This window comes from Ranitomeya variabilis, chromosome 2 (assembly GCF_051348905.1).
Source record: "Ranitomeya variabilis isolate aRanVar5 chromosome 2, aRanVar5.hap1, whole genome shotgun sequence".
NCBI classification, from domain to species: Eukaryota; Metazoa; Chordata; class Amphibia; order Anura; family Dendrobatidae; genus Ranitomeya; species Ranitomeya variabilis.
The window spans coordinates 661469747-661497524 of record NC_135233.1 but is presented as its reverse complement, the minus strand read 5'-3'; positions in this window follow the sequence as shown (position 1 = coordinate 661497524).

The window sequence follows — 27778 nt, the reverse complement described above, 5'->3', positions numbered from 1 at the left end:
GAGCAAAACCATAACAATCTGCAGTACTAATCGTATTCTAAATAATTGCAAGTCGAATTTATGTATGGAATAGTCAAGATGATTGTCTATAAAATGATGGTGGTATCATGTTCGAAGAAGCAGTGAATGGTGAGATATGGAGCCTGAAAGTCAAAAGTTCAAAACATTGTTACCCTTTTCCCTTTGTTCTGTGTATGTGTGTGTGTGTAAAATATATGCTATCATTTGTGACAAAGACACTGGCAAAGTACTAGAAGTATTCTAAAATTTAGCAGAGGTGGCTGAGAGTGAGGTAAAAATGGCAAAATGCACAACTTTGTGTTTTGCAACATTTCAAGCTGTTTTATTCCAGAATTCTGGTGAGAAAACCTTGATTATTGGGGGTGCCTCATCTCTGTCCTATGTCGGGAAAGCCTGGATACTAAAGAAAAATAAATATATTGTTCAGTTCACCGTATCATCAGACTATTACACAATACATCTATGTGGTTAACACTGTTAAACCTGGTTCATAACACATGTTTAGAGGACATTTTTTGGTGCTTACTGTGCAAAATAAAATAAAGCTTACTTATACATTTGAAAAAGTTGTAAATTGTTTTCAGGAAGATCTGGAGAGTTAGCATGCCCAGCTCCTTTGCCATGTTTAATGTTATCTGTGTAAGTGAATGGATTAGTTCAGATTAATGTTTCTGCACAAGAACCAGTGGTATGTATGTTAAAAAAAAATAAAAATAAAAATACATTTAAAAAAAATTGGGGGATCAAACTAGTTGCTAACTAGCTTCCTGTTCTATGTGCCAGCTCAGACCTGTCTCAGACCGTTCCTGCCAACGATTCAACTGCTCCACATAAACAAAGCAGCTCTTCCTCTTCTAAGCTGCTCTGTCGACTGGGTGTGACTGCCGAATGATTGTTTTCAATCAGTAGTCACAGCCTGTCAACAGAGCAGATTGGAAGAGAAGCTGCTGCACGCCAATGTAACCTCAGCGGAAGACGCAAGTGCAGCCTGTGACCACGCTGTGCTGGACAGAAGAGGCAGGTATTTAAGTTAGCGTCTACCTGCCTGTTAGTTCTTCAGCTCATAGTAAAAAAGAAAATAATCTAGTCCTGGCTAACCCCTTCACGACATGCGCCGTACTAGTACGGCGCATGTCGTGTCCCTTTGATGTGGGCTCTGGAGTTGAGCCCACATCTTTCCCGTCATATGGCAGCTGTTTTGAACAGCTGACATGTGCCTCTAACAGCCGGGGGTGGAATTGCGATCCACCTGCGGCTTTTAACCCATTAAGCATTTAATGTGATTGCGCCGTAAGCGCGTCCCTAATCCTGACCATCGGTGACCCTGTTACATGATCGAGGGTCACCGATGGGTCGATATGACAACCAGAGGTCTTCAGCAGACCTCTATGGTTGTCATTCCCGGATTGCATAGCAAGTGAGAATTTCTCCTACATACAGGCGATCTGATCTGTGTGTAGCAGAGGCGATCGGGTTATCGCAGCTTCTAGACTCCCATGGAGACTATTTAAAGCATGAAAAAGTAAAAAAAAGTCTTAAAATTAAAAAAAAAATTCAAATCACCCCCATTCAAAATAAAACAAAAAAAATAAAATATGCACATAGTTGGTATATATTAATTTACGTATATTAATTAATGAGTAACTCAACTTTATGCCCGATGTATTTAGCAGGCACTTTAACTGCTTTCAGATTAATGGTGGTCTGAGTCTAAGACTCCCAACAATTGTGCAGTTTCTCCCAAAAATTGTGCTTTCTATTGAATCTGTTGTACCTCACTCTTTGAGCTCTCTATCAGTAGCAGTAGTACTTCTCGGGGAGTCTGTTGAGTGGTCAGTGGGTATCTAAATACCAGGCCATTTAGGTTCTTGCTAAATATGAAAAATTAGGCTGAACATTTAGTAACTCTCTAAGTGAACACTTGTACATCTCAACATAACTCCCAAATCAGTCATCAGGGATATCAATCTGTCAGGTTAGGAAACATGAGAAATTCTGAATCAAATTCACCAGCTTTCATGAAAATCAAAGTGATAAAAGGTGCACTGGAAAGGCAACAAGAAGACCACCCCCGAACAAAGAATGGTTTACAGATGTTGGCCACGGGCAATTAATTTAATCTCCTCTTCTCTATCTTGACTTATTCTTCCTAGTTTTGCACTTTTCTACAGTCCTTGTCACTACTAGTAGTACGAGGCAGTACCTGCAGCCAATTCAGATTATACAGGAAATCCAGTTTCTCCAGCATGGCACATTTTACAGACTGTTCCCAGCACAGTCTTGAGAATTTAAAGCAAATACCAAAATATGGGTCATTGCATCAATCCAGCAGTTGGACTGGTGTCTGATCGTTTGTGCTGGAGCGCTACAAAATGACTTTTATACGGGAGTGTATGCGTATGTTTAAATTGTTAGAAACAGACTCCAAGTGGGTGGCATGAGGGCCTGAAGTCCTATTATGGGACATGTGCTCACAGCCCATCATCATACAGCTTGATTGACTTTCAACAGAGTACATCAGAATTTGTCAGGTCCACCATGTGCACTCTATTTTCTTCACTGATGAGAGCAGGTTTAAAATAAGCACATGTGAAAGACTGGTGATATTTGGTGGACGCTATACTGGCTACATCATCCAGCATGGGAAGTTTGGCGCTAGATCAGTAATGGTCTGAGAAGGTATGTGTGGCGACATCACATTTAATCTGAATTACGGTATCCAGACATATTATTTTCAGTAGGCCCAGTGACATGAGCTAAAGTTCATGTAAGAATGAATGTTGGCCATTATTATCCCTGAATTATTGTTCACTGGCTGCATTTGTTGACTGGCTGCTAAGATATTGTATCTGTCCTAGTATTCTACTATCTTTGGGAAACAAAGGCACAATGTCTGAATGTTTGTTAATATGTTGATGACCCATTCTTGCTCTGCAATATGAAGGACAATCTATGCATGTTGTTTCAGCACTCCAGCAGAGAGGGATGGCCTCCTTCCACCTCCCCCCCCCCCCCATCTAGCCTGTGGTGGAATGACTGAATGACAAGTTGTGACCTTTAAAAATAATGATTTGCCTGTGTTCAGAGAGCGTCTGCATTGCAGAAGTCATGACATCATCACTCCAACTGAAGAAATACAGAGTTGCCTCATTAACCATCACTGAACCCTCAAAGACGCTTAAAGAATCCAGGTTGGGGCAATCGGGTCACCTGGCCTCATACATCAATGGACTGTCAGCTTCTTAAGCTTGTCGTTACCTCCTCACTGTGGTGGCCAGCCAAAATGGGGCAGCCACTGGTGGGGGTATTCGGCATTGGAAGCTGCTCTAATTCCGGTGACTCCTTGGAAGGGTGAGACTTTCTAATTTGCACCATCTTGAGTATTTGCTGGGACTGTTCTGTATGCTATTGTGTGTTGGTGGGTCAATAAATTATTGGCACACTGTTTTACCCTCACCCCGTTGTGTGAGTAGTGTTCTGCCCATGGGGAGAGAGCACGGGCATTCAGTGGTATGAGCCCGGGTCCATTCAGTCTTTCTAAAGACAGCCGGGCCAGCGAACGAGAGCACCCACTGACCCCAGTGTCTGCACAGCATGTACTTAGAGGGTCTCACAAACGTTTGTGTAATAGCCACCAATAGGGCTTCTGTACACAATCGTATTTTTTGTCAGAGCTGTCGGGCAAAAAACGAACAGCACTTGGGCTAATGTTATTCAATGGGGCAGTGCAGACTGCAGTATGTTCTAGATTCTTTGGTAAATTGGATAAGATTCACACATTCAATTCTATTTTGTGCGGAAAAAAAAAATCAGATGTTATACAGAGACAAGGTATAGTATACGATTTTTCAGGATATATTGCAATTCTGTGGCATGGGAAACTAAATGCTCCTGTACATGATTAATAGCTGCTGAGGTAAAAAACAGATTTTATTCGGGCTGCGAAAAAAAATCGTTCCACTTTTTTGAATGAAACTCTGAACGATTTTTTTTTTTTTATACCATTGTGTGAACATACCCTTACACTGACGGATAAAATCCTGAGAGCCATTGTCAGATTCGGATTCATGTAGCTAGAGTTTGTAGACAGTTCCTACGTGACAGAGGCATTGATGCCATTTACTGGCCCTTGTTTCCTCAGAGCTGAATTCAATTGAGAACCACTGGCATGTTATGCATCAGTGCATCCAACATTGTCAAGTAGACTGTATGCAGATGCCCTAATGCATTTGTCTTGGCAAACTCTTGGTGAAAATGTCTGTAAGGCCGGGGTCACACTAGGCGTATGAAAATACGGTCCTTTTTTTACAGCCGTAATATATAATTGAGACCCCCTGCTGGCATAAACTCATATGAACTCAAGCATGGGAAAATATTCAGAAAAGTTCCCACGCTCGAGTTCATATGAGTTTATGCCAGCAGGGGGCGCATCACCGCGAGTCTAGGTAACTACGTTCCCCTGCACTCCATTCATTCCCCAAGGTTTACAGTCAGGAGCACAGCTGCATTAGCAGAGCTCCTGCTTGTAAAATAATTTAACCCCTTCAGATGGATTTACATCGTGGGACTTGACTGGAACGACGGAAGGTATTGTTGATTTTTTATTTTAACTTTGTTACAGGTGACAAGGGTCTTTATATATATATATATATATATATATATATATATATATATATATATATATATATATATATATATATATATATATACCTACACTATGTGTAGACATTTATTCTAACATGTCAGTGTGATTTTACTGTACACCGCACTGAATTACTGGCTTTTCTATAGAACACCGCTGCGTATTTCTCGCAAGTCACACGCATGGTCCATGTGCATTCCGTATTTTTCTCGCTCCCACAGATTTTCATTGGCGTATTTTTGGCGCAATACACTGACAAACGCAGCATGCTGCGATTTTCTACGGCCGTACAAGACCGTATAATACGGATGCGTAAAATATGGCAGATAGGAGCTGGGCCATAGAGAATCATTGTACCATGTGCAATGCGTATTTTCTGCACCTCTCATACGTCCGTAAAACACGCTAGTTTGACGCCGGCCTAAAGATGAGTGGATCGATTCACAGTACTCTTATCCATCGTAAAGGTCAGTGGTACCTAACTGATAAATGGGAGGCCCAGGATCTCTTACTTTTTGCCTTCCTCAGGGCGGCATTTGATTTGTCAGGGCTGTCACAACATCATTTGTATGATGTGGCTCTCAGATGATGTTATGCCTGCCCTGGCTAATCAAAAGATACATCGGAAATTTGCATCCATCCTGTCTAGCCAACAGGTTCAGATGTAATCAATATATGTGAATTTAAAGGGGTTAAATGGAACTTTGGTTTTGTTTCCTTTTTCCATTAAGAGCTAAAATGCAGGTTGTTGATAACTACATGCCTGTGCTGCCCTGTGACATCACTTCTGACTTGGAATTCATGGACCACTCCTGGTGATTTTCCTGCTTGCTATGACATCACGTCAACTGATCAACTCGTTCTCTTCCACTCTACTGTGTCAATCAGCCATGACTGTACACATCATGCTGATTAACGGCCAGTTCCCTGCTGCCTAACTGCATAAATAGCATGACTTTGGCAGAAAGAACTGTTCTGTTGAGAAGCAGGGGAATTGCCGCCTGGGTAGTTAGAGATCATTGCAGGGCAGAACTGGCAGATAGTTACTAAATATCCAGCCTGTTTAGTTCTTAGCCCCTTAAGAAAGAAAAAACAACCAGTTTAAATTCACATTAAATTTTTACTGTGATTTTGGCAGTGATTTGTATGTTAGCCCTCGGTTGATGAATTTGCTTTCCATTTACCATTGATACAAATTATACAATTTATGTCTGAAGGTTTTCATCTCAAATGTTTCCTTCATCAAGATCTGATGTGTGATTTAAGTGTTCCTTTAATTTTTTGATGAGACATATAATACATGCACATAAATATAACTGTATAATGGTTTCTTGGATTAATGTACAGGATTATTGCTCGTGTGCTTGCATGTCCTTGTCACAGCATCCGTCACCCTGAAGGAGTATCACAGAGGGCTATGATTGTGGATGATGCCTGTGAGTGACATTGTGCACAGAGGAGTTTGAGCAGAGATACAGTGTGACACCTTTTCCGGCAGATAACAGGGTCTCCTGTCACTTCTAAGTCGTCTGTTAGCAGACTAGAGAAACAAAACTGCAGAAGGATTTATGACTGACCCGCAGAGCATCCTCACCACAATGCCCAGACACATAGGGAGGGCATATGTGCACAAGATAAACAAATAAATCTTGCCCTTCTGTATGGAGTCCATTAAAATAATCAATCCTAATGAAAAATATTATGACCGTCTCTCTGCCGCTAGATGCAAATTGTTCCATTTAAATGAACCATTATTGTATTACGTTTAGAAAATATCAAATGACTGGTAAATATGTGTACTGGAAACATGATCTAGAATCTTAAAAAAAATCAAATCCAAAAATTGTAAAGAGTACATGATTGCATTTGTCTTTTCTGTTACCTATATTAAAAATAAAAACATACATTCATCTCTTGGTGCATCTTTAAGGCCTTACCCACACAGTGCAGATTTGCTGAAGTTAATACATTCATTCTTTCTATGCAAAATCATAACTTGTGACTTAAAAAACATCATGGAGTAATTTATATTGAACTATAGTTGATAAATATGCAAATATATGATACAAGTCTCCTTTCAAGTTTTTTTTACTGTTTAGGAAAGTTTAGTGTGCTGCGCTATCGTATTCTTATTATGGAATCTTACCTTATTATGGAACAAGTGGCATGTAAAAGTGTGGGCACCCTTGGTCAAAATTACTGTTTTTTTTTTCAACAGTTAAGGAAGATGAAATGATCTCTTATTGGCCTAAAGATTACACATTTCTTTAGTATTTTAGGCAAATATATTATATTCATCTTTTACATTTTAAAAATTACAAAAAGGAAAATGGGCCAAAGCAAAAGTTTGAGCACCCTTGTGTTCAGATAACTTTGACCAAGGTTTTAGACCTTAATTAGCCTGTTAGTGTTATGGTTTGTTCACTATCGTTGTTGGGAAAGGCCAGTTGACACAAATTTCGCAGATTTATAAAAACCCGGCCTCCTCTAACTTTGTGCCAAAAATCAGCAGCCATGGGTTCTTCTAACTAGCTGCCTAGCACACTGAAAATGATGGAGGCCCATAAAGCAGAAGGCTCTAAGAAGATAGCAAAACATTTTCAAGTTGCCCTTTCCTCAGTTCCAAATGTAATTAAGAAATGGCAGTTAACATGAACAGTGGAGGCCAAGATAAGATCTGAAAGACCAAGCAACATTTCAGTGAAAGTTGCTTGCAGTATTTTTAGAGAGGCAAATCAGAACCCCTGCTTTACTCCAAAAGACCTTCAAAAAGATTTAGCAGACTCTGGTGTTGTGGTACATTGTTCGGAGACACCTGTACAAATATGGCCTTCACGGAAGAGTCATTAGAAGAAAACCACTCCAGTGACCTCACCATAAAACTCAGCGTCAGAAGTATGCAAAAGAAGATCTAAACAAGCCTGATGCATTTTGGAAACAAGTCCTGTGGACCGATGAGGTTGAAATAGAACTGTTTGGCCACAATGATCAAAGGTATGTGTAGAGAAAAAAGGACACAGAATTTCAGGAAAAGAACATCTTGACAACCATTAACCCCTTTCCGACATGTGCCGTATATGTACGGCGCTGCGGGCAGATTTTGACCAGGGGTGCCAGAACTTTTACATGCCACTGTAAGGTGTGTGTATATGTATGTTTAATATAGTGTTTAATATATTTAATTTATTTTCAATGGTAGTCAACATGATAGATATATATAAAAACTGTAAAATGCATCACATCTTCTGTTGGAGGTATATATTGGGGAATTGCATAATTTATTGAGCCGGAAGTATAGTTTGTGTACTGTTTCCTATTACAGCCAAATATACATTAACATTTCATTCAAAATAATGTATCTATTTTATATGTATCTTCTCATAGGCATCATTCTCGTTTTTTTGTTTCATAAAGTGAAATAAGATATGGTCTCTCCTCTCAGACTATTTTCCTGTCATGTGGCGTTTCAGTTTCTAAAGCCGAGGCATTAAACTGATGTGAGCTTGGTGTGAGTATTACCGTAGTTTGCAGAATAAACAGAAAAATCAAATAAAGAGATGCAAATCTTACTAATTACTATACAAAAAGGCAGAATTCCAATCCAGGTTTAGTGGAAAAAAAAGTTTTATTCTCCAATGTTTTTTATATGTAGCTATTTATGTAATGTCTGGCTGTTCTATGCACCGTAAAAATTATTTTCTGTGTATGAAATTACTGCTAGTGCCTTTCCTGCTTCATTCACTGATGTGACTTCTCTGAATGATGTGCAAGAAATTGTCACGTCAGCGCAACACTGGCATCAAGGTGCAATTTATCACTTGGACCCCTATCAGAGGCCTCTAAGTCAGCTTAACCAGTTCCTTGCTTTGCACTGATGAGGGGCAAAAACCTCTAAACACAGGTCTGCAAAAGGGGTTTCTGATTTGACTTTTCATCCTAAGTTGTGTCCAGGACTTTTTTAAAGGGTCAATAATTATTTTCAGGATTGCTACCCCAATAGGTAGCACTACAGTTTTTTTTAAACTAACACTCATCTACCTTTCTGTATAAAGTTTCAAACAACTAATAACATCGTTATTTCTAATTTATTATATAGCATCTGATTTCTGGCACTGACCTGAACCATTTTGACATTATCAGCAGGTTACCTTGAAAGGTCCTGAATGTCAATGTAATATCTGTACCATCAAGGCCAGTTTTAGCAAAATATGGCCATTTGCAAAATTAATAGTAGATCCCCAAATGTAAAACAATTATATCAACTTCTGTCACATTCAGTAAACTTCAAAAGCGATGAGTTCTAGTGCGTCTACGGACGTTTGCTGGGGTTGTAAAACATTGTTACCACTATATAGTTCAGCATTATTGAGAGGATTGCAACTGTCATCCACAAGAAGCAAGCAGGAGGACGGGCATCGCAAGAAGATGGGAGGTGTCTGACCAAGACCTGCGACACCCATTGCACCGCACCGCCCCGCCCCGCAGTTGAGTATAATGAAACTTATTTTTTAGTTCTTTCAGTTTGGGTTGGGGGCTTATCTACAGCATTATAGAATGCTATATATAAGCTCTTAAAGGGGGTGGCCACATCTTATATTGGCCAAAACTACTGACAGGTTCCCTTTAAGATAAAAGAGGCCTGCAAATCAATATACTCCCTTTAGTAGGCTGGCGTTCCACACCATCTTAAGTTTAGAAATGACTGTGTTGTTTGTTCAGGATTTACTTAGATGGAACTGTCCAAAATATGAACTTTAGCAGTTACCACTGATAGTACCTTATTGCTTTAAGGTGTAATAAAAGTGCGATGTGTTGTTTCTATATCAGTATTATGTGAAAGAACAGGGTAAAGTTTATGCTCGCCTATAATTGTGTTATAGTCTCTGTAGGCATCTTAGGCACATAGAACAACGTCCATGCGCTCCCAACCTCTCCCTCTTCACGCACATATAAAGCATTCATGGGCACTTTATTTTAATGACTGCCATTAACCTGCGGGGTCATTGAGATGCCCGAGACGCTTTAGCGAGGTTTCACAGACAGCTAGTGCAACTATTACGAGGCATTTGGGAAAGAAGTTTTAGAATGAGCACAACTAATAGGAAAAGTGGAGATAATGAGTGCATTGCGGCTGTCAGATCGGGGTAACACTGCTGGGACAAGACATTTCATTATTCTTCAAAATGGAGCCAAAGCCACTAATGCAGGAGACCAAGAGGAAAATATTTTCTTCATCCATAAAATAACTACTTTTAGGAATAATATTCTCCCAATAATGCTGCTGGGTAGAAAATAATATTTATCAGGAATATATTTCTGGCAGTATAATTAATTGGTAAATACAAGTGAATCATATAATATGCAAATAGTATCCTCACGTATTATATTTTATATATTGTTCTCTTAATTCTGTGCATTATATATGGATGCAGGGCCGTATTTGGCGTTAATGCCGCCCTATGCACTTTAAGTGGTCACGCCCCCTACTGGTAAATACAATGCAACAGAGACAGACCAGTTTTTTAGATAAGGTGGCATCCTAGTTGCTTCTGCTTTTTTCATTGAAAAGGTGCTTGCTTCCAATCCAATAAAAAAAAAAACCTTTGGAAGGTCACGTTTTTATTCAAGTTTGTCACTAGGCAACAAATCTGTGAGCAAAATGAAAGAAAGTCCAATCTGCATCCGTTTCTCACGGATCCTCATAGACTTGAATGGCCGAGTCTGGTCCGGATGAGAATAGGACCTGCTTTGAGTCACAAGGATCTCACTCTCAGATCCATGATTTTAACATATATCTGAATACATCCATTTTCCTCTATGGGACAGAGTGCTGCCGAAGGGACAGCATTCGGATGTGTCGCACAGATGCGTGAATGTTGCCTAAGGCGACGTTCCCGCGATGAAGATTTGGTGGGTTTTTCTGCAGCATTTCAAAACCCTGTTAGCTACATTAGATTACATGCGTTTTTATCATTTTTTTTTTTACTCCCTTTTTGTCGCTTAGGATTGAAATAATTTCATTAATAAAGTAATGTGTGGTTTACATGCACTTTTATTGTGTCTCCACTGCGGAAATGTACTAAAAACGTATTTACTTTATCTGCTGATTTCGCTCATCTCATTCAAGTCTATGTGTAAAATCTGCAGATAAAATGTGTGACGTGATTCAGATGAAACCCCCCCCCCCCCCAAGGAATCCATTCACTATAACGAGGCAGCAGAGTTACTCTGGACTCTGTCTGACCTCTGTTCAATGGTGCCCTTCTTTTCAGAGGTGCAAAAAACTGTGGCGGACCACACTTTTATGTTCGCATAATAAGATGGACATGGCCAGAACAAAGTCAAGACAGAGTCCAAAGTGTCTACATCTGCCTCATTATATAGAATCTGCCACTGGGAGTTCTGTCTGAATCACATATCTCAGAGAGTTACACAGAAACCCTGGTGTAAGCGCTCAGCATAGAGCGCAGGATAAATGTGCACCGATCCGTACTGCGATGTTTGGGTGGCGGAATAAGCAAATCAACAGCAGGTGAAGAATCGGTTTTATTTATTTTTTATGCCGTTTCTTGTGCCGTATAAGTGATTAGACAACTTTATTCTTCGGGTCAGTGTGATTACAGCGCTACCAGATTTATATCAGTTTTTAACCCCTTTACCATCTTGTGTTTTTCCATTACCAGTTTTCATTTTTTTTCTCCCTGTCTTCCCAGAGCCATAACTTTTTTATTTTTCACCAATAAGGCCATATGAGGGCTTGTTTTTTTGCTGGGCAAGTTATACTTTTGAAGTACACCATTGATTTTACCATATAGTGTACTGGAAATTAGGAAAAAAATTCAAAGTACAGTGAAATTGCAAAAAAAAAGCTTAATTCCACAATTGTTTTTTAGGTTTATTTTTTTACCATATTACCATGCTAAAACTGACCTGCCATTATGATTCTCCAGGTCATTATGAGTTCATAGACACCAACCATATATAGGTTATTTTTTTTATTTAAGTGGTGAAAAAAAATGCAAAGTTTTGTAGTTAAAAAAGCACGTAATTTTCCATGACCCGTAGCCTCTCGATTTTTCTTGATCTGGTGCTGGGTAAGGGCTTATTTTTTGTGTGCAGAGCTGAAGTTTTAATTGATACCATTTTGGTGTAGATACAATCTTTTGATGGCCCATTATTGCATTTTAATGCAATGTTGAGGCGACCAAATAACCATAATTCCAGCGTTTTTGATTTTTTTTTCTCCTAACGGCGTTTACCGATCTGATTAATTCTTTTTACAAATTGATAGATCAGGCGATTCTGAACTCAGCGATAGCAAATATGTTTATTTTTTAAAAAATTGTTTTATTTTGAATGTGGGGTGATTTAACCCCTTTAACACTAGAAGTCCCGGGAATTTCAAGATCCCCCCTGAAGTCCTGAGAGAGGGTCAAATGACCCTCAGTCCATATTGACACCTTAATTAGCATCCTTTCATTTGTACATGTGCTCTTGCCTGAGGAATCTGCAGGTGGGATTATCTAAGATAAGAGTGTGTAAACAGAAGAATGCAAGCTATTCCTGAGTGTGGGGGTTGCTGCTCACAAGAAAGAGATGCTGGCTTCACAGTGCCTTTTTTGCCTGATCGTTTGCATCCTGTTTTGCAGGGGTTGGTGCAGAGAAGATACAGTCATCAAGAGAATGGCCCGGGGATCGCCTCGAAACCAGCCTGTAGTTCGCCGGCGACATGTCTGCATGTGTCATGTCACCAGTGATGCCCCGGCGATGTGCACGCGCACGTGATCGCCCGCACATCACCGGGAATCATCTCCCCATGTGACGGCCCCATTAGGGCCCAGGAGTGACTCCAAAACCCAGAACAGGTGTCAATCTTGAAAGTAAACTGATCAGGAACTAAAGTGTGTCCCTAGCCAAAGAATGTGAGCTGTTCCTGAGTGTCTGCCCCCCCCCAGCTGCATTGCATTAGCAAAGTTTCATGCAGCTTTATGTGCTGTGGGGGAGAAACCTATTTTGTTCACAGGAAAGAAAATGGAGAGAAGGCACACCATTGAAGAGGCATTGGAACTGATTCTGAGCAACACAAACCCTTCTGACTCAGATGGAGGAGACATAGTCCTTCAACCGGATTCGGACTCTGAGCTGTCTTCAGGTTAGGCTGGCTTCACACTCCCTTTTTTGCCTGTTCATTTGGATCCTATGTTTTGCAGGGGTTGGTGCAGATAAGGGTTGGTGCGGGGCAGGTGTGGTGCGTGGGCAGTACGCTGCGGTGCAGGGTGGGTGTGGTGCCTGACTATCTTTTTTATTTTGAACCAAAACAAAATGCTTATTTGAAATTATTTATCTTGCAGATGAGGAGACTCCGCCTCTACCAAAAAAGAGAGCTCGGTTGGCGAGTGAGCCGACAGAGACCGCAGAAGATGGCACAGTGTGGCATGAAGTACAAGTGGGGAAACATCTCCATTTGACCCCAATAGAACCGTACCCTACAGATGGAGAGCCAAGTGCTAAGGCCAGACGAAGTGTCCAGAGTCGCCTTCAGAGCTTCCTCTGTTTTATCAGTCTTGACATGCTTCGTAGCATTGAAGAATGGACTACTCAACATGCACGTCACACGGAGCAGGTGGATTGGTTCATGGGTCTCCCGGAACTAATGGCATTTATTTCAGTCATTATCTTGCGGGGGGTGACCAAGGTTCCATCACTACGTGACAGCTGGTCAGCAAACCTGGGAAACCCAAGGATCATTGCCACTATGACCCGAAACCGCTTTCAAGACATCATGCAACACCTACGCTTTGATGACATGTTCACGCGCAGTGAGCGAGTGGAGACCGATAAGTTTGCTGCAATCTCCGATGTGTGGAGATCGTTTGTCACCAACTGCATCGCATCCTACAACCCTGGTCGACACATCACTATTGATGAACAACTTTTCCCGTCAAAGACTCGCTGCTGTTTTCTGCAATACATTGCAACAAAACCAGACAAGTTTGGCATCAAGTTTTGGGTGGCTTGCGACTTGAAATCAAAGTACATCTGTAATGTTCTCCCATATCTTGGCAAGGACTCCAGTCGTCCCAGCGGGGAGAGACTGTCCGAAACTGTAGTGATGAGGCTGATGGAACCATTCATGGACAAGGGCAGAACTGTAACCACGGACAATTTCTTTACATCATTGTCACTTGCACAATGACTGCTTAGCCGGGAAACAACTATCCTCGGCACAGTCAACAAGAGTCGCCGGGAAATTCCTCAATCCGCTAGACAGATGGACCACACTGAATTCACCACTGAGGTGTTTTCAACCACTGGTGCCACACTGACAGTGTATGCACCCAAACGAAAGAAGGCCGTCTACATTCTCAGCAGCATGCACAGCGTGGTTGAGACTGAGGATACCAACAAAAGGAAGCCAAACACGGTCACACAATACAACCACACAAAGTGCGGTGTGGATGTAATGGACCAAATGGTGCGGGAGTACAGCGTGCGTGCAGGAACATGGAGATGGCCAGTCGCCGTGTTCTACAACATGATTGACATGGCAGCACTCAATGCTCATGTTCTTTATCAGGCATGCACTGGGGTGCAGGACAGACGGGTGGACTTCCTGGTTGAGCTTGCAAAAGAGTTAGGTGGCCGTCATGTGACTGAAAAGAAGGCACACAAAGAGAAACTCCTTTGGCAACTTCCTTCCACACCCAGCCCTGGCAAAAGGGTGAAGTGTCAGGTCAACCATTGATGCACGAACAATTGTGCAACTGAGAGATGTGTTGACTGCTACAAATACACGTGTGGCAAATGTACCAGGGACATACCCAGGCAGTGCCAGGTATGTTCTGACATGTTCAGACAGACTGCTGAGTGAGTGCTGAAATGCTAGTCACACAAGGACATGCCACTCACACACACAGCCCCCCACTGCAGCCTATTGAAAATATGTGTGGAATTGTTTTATTCCTTGTATTTTTTTAACATTTTTATAACAAAAATAAAAAGCATGCGTGCTCCTTTACTCCCCTACCCCCATGTATTTGTCTTTACCCTTTCCCCCCTCCCCTCTTCCCACTCCTCCACCAACATCCCTCCCTGTTGTATAATTTGATTATATTGTTTTCTTGTTCACTGTTTTATCACATTTGTTTGGCCATGCCGCTTATACACTGCTCATCTTGAAAATGTGACTATTTGTTTGATGTTGGTGTGAAATAACCCTTTAGTGAAAAAAAAATCTTATTGGTTTTAAAAAAAAAATAAAAAGCATCGAAACAAATAACAGTTGTTCTTTTGTATATTTTTCACACTAAAATTTCAGTCCTCTTGTGCGAATTTTTTTTGCGCCAAATTTGCACAAGAATGAACATGAATTTTTTTTCGCTAGTGTGATTGAGGCCTAAAGGTACAGTTACATGTTACGATCTCGTTGACGATATCGTTTGAAAACATCACGTGATCACGTCGTTCATGCGATGTCGTTTTCACATCGTTGCGTGTAACGTGAAGATATCGGACGAACACATCATTCCGCAGCATGTCACTTCTTTTCTGCGGATTTTCACCTGCTCCAATAGGAAACTGCAGATGAAAATCCGCAGAAGAAACCGCAGTAAAAAACGCAATAAATCCGCAGTAAAAACCACAACGGGTTTTCACTGCGGATTTTGGAATTCCGCTGCGGAAAAATCCACAGTGGAATCCGCAAAGTGTGCACATAGCCTTAGACACAAATGCGTCTGGTCATTACTCACAGCTGTACCTTGCTCTAAAATTTCTAATTCTCTATTTAAAATATATAAAAAATGATTCATTGTTTCAGCGCTTTTTTGCTCAAATAAAACTAAACTAAATACAATATGTATAGTCTTTATATTATCAAATACAATAAACTAAACAGAACTAACTTGAAACTTGAAACTACATGGGTAAACTGGATGGAAAACAGCAAACAACCTCCTGTGGTGCAACAGTAATGGCCTTAATTACAGAATAAAAGACAGTGAATAGAGATAAGAAAAGCTATAGATAAAATCCTTTAGGTCATTTGACCCTTCTCTGGGTTTTAAAGGTAGAAATGTCAAATGACCCGTCTCTGGGACTTCTAGTGTTAACCCTCAAGGTGGTTTGCACGTTAATGACCAGGCCAATTTGTCATTTTATGAGGCCTGTTGTCATTTTATGAGGTAATAACTCTGGAACGCTTCAACTTATCCCACTGACTCTGAACTTTATTTTTTCGCGACATATTGTACTTCATGATAGTGGTAAAAGTTCTTTGATATAACTTGCTTTTTTTGTGAAAAATCGAAAAGTTTGTGAAAATTTTGCAATGTTCAAACTTTGAATTCTTATGCTCTTAAATCAGAGAGATGTGTCACACAAAATTGTTAATAAGTAACATTTCCCACATGTGTACTTTACATCATCACAGTTTTTTAAATAATTTTTTTGGTTTGGAAGTTATAAGGGTTATAAGTTGACCAGCGATTTCTCCTTTTTCCAACAAAATTTACAAAGCCATTTTTTTAGGGACCACATCACATTTGAAGTGACTTTGAGGGGTCTATATGATAGAAAATACCCAAAAGTGACACCATTCTAAAAACTGCACTCCTCAAGGTGCTCAAAACCACATTCAAGGAGTTTATTAACCCTTCAACAAGAATGTTTGCAATGTGGTAAAAAAAAAGAAACATGTAATTCAGATAAAAATGTTATTTTAACAAGGGTAATAAAGAAAAGGACCACAATTTTTACTGTGCAATTTCTCCTGAGTTCGCCGATACCTCATATGTGGGAGAAAACTACTGTTTGGGCGCATGGCAGGGCTCGGAAGGGAAGGAGCGACATTTGATTTTTTTAAGGTAAAATCTGCTGGAATCCTAAGTGGACACCATGTCCTGTTTGGAGAGCCCCTAATATGCCTAAACAGTGGGAACGCCCCACAAGTGACCCAAATTTTGAAACTAAACCCCTCAATGAATCAAGGAATGTATGTAGCTGTGTGGTGAGCTACTTGAACCCCCAGGTGCGTCACAGAAGTTTATAACGTTGAGCCGGGAAAATAAAAAAATCACATTTTCCCCACAAAAGTGTTAGTTTAGCCCCATTTTTTTTGTTTTTGCAAGGCTAACAGGAGAAATTGCACCATACAATTTATAGTGCAATTTCTCCTGAATATGCCGATACCCCATATGTGAGGGAATACTACTTTTGAGACACAGTACAAAGCTCAGAAGAAAAGAGGCACCATATTGGAGTTCAGATTTTGCTGGAATGCCTTGAGGGTGCCATGTCACATTGGCAGAGCCCCTGAGGTGCTAGAACAGCATACATCCCCCATATGTGAATCATTTTACATTCCCCAATGAATTCATCTAGGGGTGCAGTGATCATATTGACACTCACAGAATGTTATACCATTGAACGGTCAAGAAAGAATAAATTACATTTTTACCACTAAAATGTTGTTTTAGCCCCAAGCTTTTAATTTTTCTAAGGGCTAATAGGACATTTTTTTTACAACAAACTGAAGTCCATTTTATCCTGAGCACGCCAATACTGAACATGTCATAGGGAAATATTTTTCAGGCACAGTGCAAAGCTCAGAAGGGAAGGAGCGCCATACTTTGGTGCAGATTTTACTGTTATTGTATGCAGGTGCCATGACCCACTGAGAGAGCCCCTGAGTTGCAGAACAGCAGAGTTCCCCTCATAAGTGACCACAATTTTCAAACTATACCTCTCAACGAATTCATCTATGGGTGCAATGATCATATTGACACCACGGGTGTGTCACAGAATTTTATACCATTGTGCAGTGAAGAAAAATTAATTACATTTTTACCACCAAAATGTTATTTTAGCCCCAGATTTTCCATTTTCACCCAGGAAATGGGTAAAAATTGCACCATAATTTGTCCCACAATTTCTGTTGAATGTGGCAATACCCCATATGTGGCTCTACAGTACTGCTTAGCCGTACGGATAGACTTGGGAGGGACAGAGCGCTATTTGTCTCCTAGAGCGCAGATTTTCCTAGAATAGTTTGCGGACTCCAGATATAGAGCACCTAATTGCTAGAAGAGCAGAATGAAGTGACCTCATTTTGGAAATTATAACCCTTTGGGAATTTATCTACAGGTGTACTGATGATTTTGACTCCATGGGTGTTTTCCAGAAACAACCAGCAATGAATGTTGCAGAGTGAAAATTGCAAACTGCTGTTACCAGTGTGGTGTAGTGACCAGTTCATTGCAGTCACCAGTACATTATGCCCACTTATGCTTCTGGAGACATTCATCCGCAAGTTAGGCGGGCTCTCATTGCTTCAGAAATGCCAAACTTGGATGCTATATGTGGTTTAGGTACACATTGAGGCTCAGAAGGGAGGGGGCATATGGATTTGGGTGGTGAGGTTGAGGGGTGAGGAGCCATTTAGCCTTTGTACTACCAATACCGTGGAAGCCCCCTATATTTCCGTTAACAGATGACATACCTGAGTGGGGATTTTTTTGTGGATTGAGTTGAAGCTATACTGAGCACTTACATTGGGGTTTCCATCTAAATCTCCGAGTGACGTGATTGAGTTGAAACCCCCAGGGGATCCTCTCACTATAATGAGGCAGCAGAGTTAATCTGGCCTCTGTTCAGCGTTGTCCTTCTTTTCAGAAGTGCACAAAACTGGCCCACCGCACTTTTATGCAAACCTAAAAAGACAGACACCGCCGGATCACAGGTCGTACAGTGCCTCCATCTGCCTCATTATAGGGAATATTCCGAAGGGGGTTCCATCTCCGTCTAAATCACGTATATCAGAGATTTACTTGGAAACCCTGGTGTAAGCACAGAGCGCAGGATAAATGTGCGCCAAGCCTTACTGCGACCTTTGGAAGGCAGAATGAACAAATCAATAGCAGGTGAAGAATTTTTTTTTATTTTTTACAAAATTCCTTGTGCAGTATAAGTGATTAGGCGACTTTATTCGTTGGGTCAGTGCAATTACAGCGATGCCAGATTTATATAGGTTTTCATGTTTGGCTGATCTCAAAAGAAGCTTTTTATTCCAAAAAATAATTTTTGCATCACCATATATTGAGAGCTATAATTTTTCCATATTCCGCCCCACAGTGTCATGTTAGAGCTTGTTTTTTGTAGGATGAGTTGATGTTTTTATTGATGCCATTTTCAGACACATGCCATTTTTTGATGGCTTTCTATTCAGCATTCTACTTTGAAAGTCAGAATGAAGAAAAGCCAGCAATTCAGAAACTTTTTGTTGTGGGTGGGATTATGTCGTTCCACGTGTGGTAAAATTGATAAGGCAGTTTTATTCTTCGGGTCTGTACGATTACAGCGATACCTCATTTATATAGTTTTTATGTTTTGGTGCTTCAATGAAAACTATTTTATAGAAAAAAATTATTTTTGTATCGCTTTATTCTGAAAGCTAGAACTTTTTCTATTTTTCTGCTGATGCAGCTGTTAGCATAATGGCTTGTTTAGCTCTCGTGATGACATCGGGTCACCATGGCTACAATCGGGATCCCACAATTATGTCGCGGGGTCTCCAATCCAAGAGGAGAGGGGCTGTCTTCCCTCTGCCTGTTCCCAAAATGCTGCAAACGGGGAGGCGACCTATGATGCACCTATACGTCCAAGGTTGTAAAGGGGTTAATGTTTTGCACACAAAAATACTTTTTTTGCACGGACCTCTTGAAGCACCAGTTGTGAGAAATGGCTGTCATCCTATAAGCATTCATTCACCCTGTGTTTTAATTTTCCAATAAAGAAACGTTTTGAAGTACGGTGCGATTTTTCCTCTATTTTTTCCTGCTATGCTGTTTATGCTATTTCATACGCACCCGTGTTCCTGCAAGGTCTGGTTCCCTGCTTATCCCATGCATTAAACGGAGTATCTTTGCTTGGTGCCAGCACACATCTTTGCTGCATAAAACCATTTTATGGTATAAATGACCTGGCAATATGATTCTCGTCATCAATACGATTACAGCGATACCAATCATGTCCAGTTTATTTATTGTTTTAGCGGTGAAAATAAATCAGAAGCTTTGAAAAAAAAAAAATGGTTGGGGTTGTGTCACCATTTTTCGAAAGCCGTAAAATTTTCATTTTTCTCTCAATGGAGCTGTGTGATTGGGTTTTTCTTTTGTTGGGTGAGACGTTTTTATTGTTACCCTTTTGGGATAGATATGACATTTTGATCGCTTGTTATAGCATTTTTTGTGGTATTGTTGCCACCAAAAAAATCTACTTTTAGTGTTCTTTAACTTTTTACATAACAGTGTTTACCGATTGGGTTCATTTTTAAAATATTTTGATACATCTGACTTTTCTGAATGCGGTGATACCACATGTGTATTTTTTAATCTTTATTTTTAATGGGAGCAAAAAGAGGGGTTATTCGAACTTTTCTGTTTATTTTATATCTTTTTGTTATACATTTTTTTAACTTTTCACTGTGCTTGTTAATCCCTATTATGGGACTTGAACATTGTCAGCGATTGTCAGATCCCTCGTACTATATGCTGCAATACAACAGTATTGCAGCATATTGTAAAAAGTATGGTCTCCTTTGAAGCAAAGCCACAGGGTCGGTTTCATGGGAGCTCCGTAATGACAAGCACGGAGGGCTTCAATAGACTAATGGCTGTCAAAGCAACCCATTGGCAACCCATGGTCATGTCACGTGCGAGCCTTTCGAATTTTGTGCCCCCCATATCAGTGCGTTGTTAATGCCGCTGTCAAATATTGACAGTGGCATTTAGCAAGTTCGCGCATGGGTTGCTTTTAGAGACTTGTCTTGCTGAGTATGGTGCGAACTCACTACGTGAGCCCGCTCCATACCACCTGCTTCCGACTTGCGCCATACATTTACAGAGGATGTAGTAAAGGGGTTAAATGAACTATTCTTATTATATTGGGCCTACATGTTTTGATTGGATGATAATATATTAATGCAAATTGTATAATGCCAAATACAAACAGTTTCCTGGTAAATATTATTTTATAGTCAAAATTAAAGGATTATTCCCATCTTCCTAGATGTGTAAAATTGGAAAATGCCTGCAAAGACAAGTAATTTTTGTGAAATTTACATGCTATTAAAATTCCAAGCTATTTATTTTTTATTCTTTACTGTTCATTTTTCATTTACTGTTCCACCAATGTGGTCTTGAAACAGTGCCTGAATATGAGCAATGCTTACAAGCTCTTTCTAAGAGAGCTTGTACATGCTGTACTAAAGTTGCCTGGGATCTCCAGAGCACACTGTTAACTCCTAATCCCTATCAGATTTGTTGCTACTGCTCTCCTCCAATGCTGCAGAGTCAAGGCTGTCTTATACAACAGCATTAGGGGTGCACAGTTTGGGCTAGCTATGCTGCTGGCCGTACCCAGTGTCGGACTAGGGTGCCAATGGCCCGCCAGTAACCAACTCCAGGGCCCCTCTTTTCAGCTACATGCAAATGTGGCATTATTCTCAATCACATTTATAGAACAATGAACTGGGTAGATTGATAAATGAATAAGATGCTGCCTCTGTCTGTACATAGTGAGTCAAGTATATAGTGCCAAGTACTGCCCATATAAGAGGGTGGTGGCCCATCAATGCACAGGGGACCACCAGAGGATTCTCCTTATCTCCTGTGGGCCAGTGCAAGTCTGCCATGGAGCGCACCCCCCAGGCAATCAGGATTTCTGGAGGCTGGGAGTGGTACACTCCTGCATGGACATGATAGTAATATAAGGGTAGCCAGACGGCTGTATTTATCCTGCGAGGATTGCATTGCAATCCTCTGACTCCATCAGCTCCTCTGATCTGAGCATGACAGCTGCATATAAATACATCACTCTATCATGCTCAGGTCTGGAGAGGTGCCGGGCCAGTCCATGCAGTGCGATGCGATCATCACACGGATTATACTGTTGTCTGTCTGCTCTCCTGACCTGAGCTTGACTGCTGCATTGAAATACCTCACGCTCTGATGCTCAGGACTGGAGAAGTGCCAGTCCAGTCCGTGCAGTGAGATGCGGTCATCGCACGAGTTATCTGGCTGGCTGGCTGCACCCTAACCCTTTAAATCATATTCCTCTTGACTTTGCTTCTAGAGTACAGTAAAAGTTTTCTGCGAAGTAATGTCCCATTCTAATATCTAGATGTTTTGATGGACATATATTAGTTTTATAGATGCCTGGAATGTATAATGCCTACTGTAAAATTTGTTGTGGGATGGATACAATTTTAGGCAGTTTTATATGTTTAAGGCTAGATAGATGAAAGGTAGTTATGGCTACAGGATATGAACACATTTTAGACAACTGTATGCTTTCAACCTAGTTGATTAGTTTGGGGTAGACACTTTTATATATCATTATGACTATTTCATTGTGCACAAAGCACAGTCCGTAAATACATTTTGTGTGTGAACTAGAGTGGCCTGCACGCGGCCTCTAGTTCCTGCACAATATGGTGTAAAGCTGAAATCTTCCAAACATTACTGAGGTAAATAAGAACACTGATGGCAGGCCAGACCTTCTCATGTGCCTGTCCTCAAAATGCTCTTTTGGATAAATGGGCACAACTCCCCACAGAAGCATTCCAAAATGTTGTGGAAAGCCTGAAAATTTAAGTCTGTTTTAGGCACAAATTAGACTCAACTCCATATTTTCCCCATGGAATAGAATAAAAAACAAAATTACATATGTGTGCACATATAACCCAAATTCCACATTCACAATGATTTCTGGAACTGTTTCTGAGCCCATGCAGTGATTTGCATGACTGAATGTTGCTTGTTTTTAAGGCTGTGTTGCCTGACGGCCCGTAGATCATGATCATCCATTATTGACCAGCTATCGTCCTTTGTGCACATGGATTTGTTTGAAATCTCTGAATTTTTTTGATGGTATTATGTACTGTAGATGGTGGGTTATTCAACGTCTTTGCAATTTTACATCAACAAACATTTTTGCAGTTGTTCGCAGATTGAAGAACATCTGACCATTTTTACTTCTGAGACACTCTGCCTCTCTATCATGCTCTTTTCATACAAAATCATGTGACTTTATGAAAAACAACTTTCCAGCATTTCCGTCCCAACTTTTTTGAGATGTGCTACTATGATTAATTTCTAAATGACTTAATTATTTTTAATTAAATGGATAAAAAGTCTAACTTTCAACTTCTCATATGTAATATTCTATGTACTGTTCAGAATGAAATATGGCTATAAGAGATATTTACAATCATTACATTCTTATTTTCTTCACATTTTACACAGTATCCCAATCTTACTGAAACTGAAGTTGTACTCTTGGCCAAATAGTGCATATACAGTTAGGTCCATATATATTTGGACAGAGACAACATTTTTCTAATTTTGGTTATAGACATTACCACAATGAATTTTAAACAAAACAATTCAGATGCAGTTGAAGTTCAGACTTTCAGCTTTCATTTGAGGTTATCCACATTAAAATTGGATGAAGGGTTTAGGAGTTTCAGCTCCTTAACATGTGCCTCCCTGTTTTTAAAGGGACCAAAAGTAATTGGACAGATTCAATAATTTTAACTAAAATGTTCATTTTTAGTACTTGGTTGAAAACCCTTTGTTGGCAATGACTGCCTGAAGTCTTGAACTCATGGACATCACCAGACGCTGAGTTTCCTCCTTTTTGATGCTCTACCAGGCCTTCACTGTGGTGGTTTTCAGTTGCTGTTTGTTTATGGGACTTACTGTCTGAAGTTTAGTCTTTAACAAGTGAAATGCATGCTCAATTGGGTTGAGATCAGGTGACTGACTTGGCCATTCAAGAATATTCCACTTCTTTGCTTTAATAAACTCCTGGGTTGCTTTGGCTTTATGTTTTGGGCCATTGTCCATCTGTAGTATGAAACGACGACCAATCAGTTTTGCTGCATTTGGCTGGATCTGAGCACACAGTATGGCTCTGAATACCTCAGAATTCATTCTGCTGCTTCTGTCCTGTGTCACATCATCAATAAACACTAGTGACCCAGTGCCACTGGCAGCCATGCATGCCTGTCATGAATCCCCAATGGCTAGGGATAGCACAGGACAAGCAAACTATAACAAATATCGGACGAGCTCTAGGGTGATGGAACCTGGGCTGACCGCTGCCCTACGCCTGACAAACGCAACTAGAGATAGCCAGGGAGCGTTCCTACGTTGGTTCTAGACGCCACGCACCAGCCTAAGAGCTAACTAGTACTGCAGAGAAAACAAGACCTCACTTGCCTCCAGAGGAATTAACCCCAAAGGTATAGATGCCCCCCACATGTATTGACGGTGAAATGAGAGGAAGGCACACACATAGAGATGATGTATATAGCTTTAGCAAATAGAGGCCCGCTGAAAACTAGAAAGCAGAATGATACAAAAGGGGACTGAGCGGTCAGCAAAAAACCCTAATCAAAAAAACCATCCTGAGATTACAAGAACCCATGTGCCAACTCATGGCACATGGGGAGAACCTCAGTCCACTAGAGCAACCAGCTAGCATAGAGACATTCTAAGCAAGCTGGACCAAAAACCAAACAACTGAAAATCAGCACTTAGCTTATCCTGAAAGATCTGGGAGCAGGTAGGCAGGAACCAAACAGAGCACATCTGAACACATTGATAGCCGGCAAGGGAAATGACAGAAAGGCCAGGTAAAATAGGAAACACCCAGCCTCTGATGGACAGGTGGAAACCAAAGGCCGCAACCCACCAAAGTCACCCAGTACCAGCAGTAACCACCAGAGGGAGCCCACCAACAGAATCCACAACACATGCCCAAGCCATCACACTGCCTCCGCCATGTTTTACAGATGATGTGGTATGCTTTGGATCATGAGCTGTACCACGCGTTCGCCATACTTTTCTCTTTCCATCATTCTGGTAGAGGTTGATCTTGGTTTCATCTGTCCAAAGAATGTTCTTCCAGAACTGTGCTGGCTTTTTTAGATGTTTTTTAGCAAAGTCCAGTCTAGCCTTTTTATTCTTGATGCTTATGAGTGGCTTGCACCGTGCAGTTAACCCTCTGTAGTTACTTTCATGCAGTCTTCTCCTTATGGTAGATTTGGATATTGATACGCCGACCTCCGGGAGAGTGTTGTTCACTTGGTTGGCTGTTGTGAAGGGGTTTATCTTCACCATGGAGATTATTCTGCGATCATCCACCGCTGTTGTCTTACGTGGGCGCCCAGGTCTTTTTGCATTGATAGTTCACCAGTGCTTTCTTTCTTTATCAGGATGTACCAAACTGTAGATTTTGCCACTCCTAATATTGTAGCAATTTCTCAGATGGGTTTTTTCTGTTTTCGCAGCTTAAGGATTGTTTGCTTCACCTGCATGGAGAGCTCCTTTGACCGCATGTTTACTTCACAGCAAAACCTTCCAAATGCAAGCACCACACCTCAAATCAACTCCAGGCCTTTTATCTGCTTTATTGAGAATGACATAACGAAGGGACTGCCCACACCTGTCCATGAAATAGCCTTGGAGTCATTTGTCCAATTACTTTTGGTCCCTTTAAAAGCAGGGTGGCACATGTTAAGGAGCTGAAACTCCTTAAACCCTTCATCCAATTTTAATATGGATACCCTCAAATGAAAGCTGAAAGTCTGAACTTCAACTGCATCTGAATTGTTTTGTTTAAAATTCATTGCGGTAATTTCTATAACCAAAATTAGAAAAATGTTGTCTCTGTCCAAATATATATGGACCTAACTGTACTTTTTATATACTGTAAAGAAGAGCAAGACAAACACTTATGATTATAAAGAAACTAGTTAGCACTAGTTATTCTATTCAATATGTCAGTTGAGTTACTTAATGTATAAATGCATCAAATACAAATCATGAGCGTTCAGAATGCTGCATGAATCAGTCACTTTCTATTCAGACATACTGCTTTGAACAGGAAATTATTAAATGGAGTTACATATCCACAGAAGGTTACTCAGCAGTTAGAGCCATATCAATTGGTCCACCATCAGGACTCACCATCTGTAAGTTTCTCTGCTGGCAACAGTTTAATTTGGAATTTTGATTATAGGTGTGCTGGAGATATATAATTATCAGTTATTCTTTTATTGCATTTTATTTGACTAGCTTCTTGCTTGAATTACGATACCAATCCTATAAGACGTATACATATTTTTCTTCCCTTAAAAAATACACACACAAACACATATAAGACAGCAATAAGATGACTGAATAATACCATCATGCTGTTACTAAATAAAACTGAGTGTAGTAAACAACAATATTACCAATAATACTGCTATATCCCAGCACAAGTCATACTTCCATATAATAGCCACATGTTACAATCATGCTCACAATCAACAAAAAAACACTTAATAAAGTTCAATATTCTACCCACACTATCACCATGTAGTGATAGAAACAGGCTCTGCAGATGGTATAAATACTTTACAGGTAAATCCACTGAATAAAGTTGCATTTCCTCTGATTGTAGTCATTCATTTTCCCTTCTACAACCTGACAAAGACTGCGATGAAGACTTCTATGTCCTGTCTCTGCCACATTTCATGCACATGCATCTTTAATTACTTTTCAAAACTCCATATCTCCCCCCCACTAATACTGCCAGTGTTTGAGCCTTCACAGTAATACAGCCCCCTTTTGCCTCTATATAGCTATAGTGTTCTCCTTTGAACCTCATATACCCTCTGTCAGGAAATAGGAAGAAGTTCTGACTACTTCAATTACACATACAGAGCTCCCAGCTGCAGTTTCCTGTGCCTGCGTGTGTAATCCTAAACCCTTCATTTACCCCCTCCTTCAAGAATTTTTATAGCTCTGAGCTGCGAAAGCAGGTTTCCTTAAACCCCTCATATTGGCTAAAACTGGTACAGAAAGCATGGGATTCTATTGTTCTTTTAAGGTTATGTATATTGGCACCGATCAGGGCTAGAGATATAAGGATTAAATATTCCGGATGTCCATCGAGAGAACTATATCTCCCTGAAATTGCAAGAAGCTAAATCTAATGAGTGCCAGGAGCGGGTTTCTCCAAAAGGCGGTTGTGTAACTAAGCCGTGTTTACACTTAAAAGAATCCCCCGACGTGGTGCACCTCCTGATCATTGCGTTGTCTGCATACAAGGTTCATACAGCGAGAGTTTGTCATAACTCTGAGAAAAGAGGAGTGCATTTCAAAACTCAGCCCACTCAGTGATGTCATAACCAGAGGGCATATCTTAACCCTGCTGAGTTGTGAGTGAGTCTTTTGTCCGGGGTCTAGCTTCTATACAGATGTGTGATATGCATCTTGATGTGTCCCCTGAGCACATGGGTGGCAAGGAGATGAAATGATCTGAACGAAATGTAAGTGTTTTTTCAACTTTAAACCCATTTTATTTGTAATTGTACTGTACATCCGATACTTGTCTTCTTTATAATTTTTTTATACGTCTGTAGACACTGCCTACCTTTTTGGAGTAAAATATAAAATTACTAACTTTGTCTCTCCTTGCTCTATTAGGTACGGTCACGTCCTCTGAAGTGAATTACGCTACTAATCTGGGTTGGCTCCAGACCCGTTAATAATTAAGAAATCGGAGCTGGTAGCAGCAGGGTTTGTCCTGTGCATTTGGGAGGCTTTGTAGCGACTGGCGGCGTTGATAATTATTGTTCCCGCCTGTGTGGGAGTAGTTATATCGCCCTCGCTGCAGTGTACCCATTAGTCAGTAAAAAGTAAGGCAGCCTTTCCGGCGACTAATTATCCTAGGTGCATTGCCCGGTCTGACCTGAGGATAAGGGGGTGCCAGAAAGCTGCAAGTTCCAAACTGGAACTGGGAAGTGGGATATAGATAAATCCTCTTCAGAAAGAACCAGGGGCAACCAAACAACCCCGGTTCTTGACAAATTGGTGTGAGTGGTGGGGATGATAAAGGTATCCTCCCCGTGAACCATGACACCCACCATCCCCATATCTAAATATATCAGTGGCGTATTTAGGGGTAGAAGCAGGCGGGGAATTTTTTTGGGGCGAAGCAGGCAGGAGGGCCTGTGGGGCTGGCTGATGCATCAGTCTGTGGTGTCTCACAGGTGGCTTAATC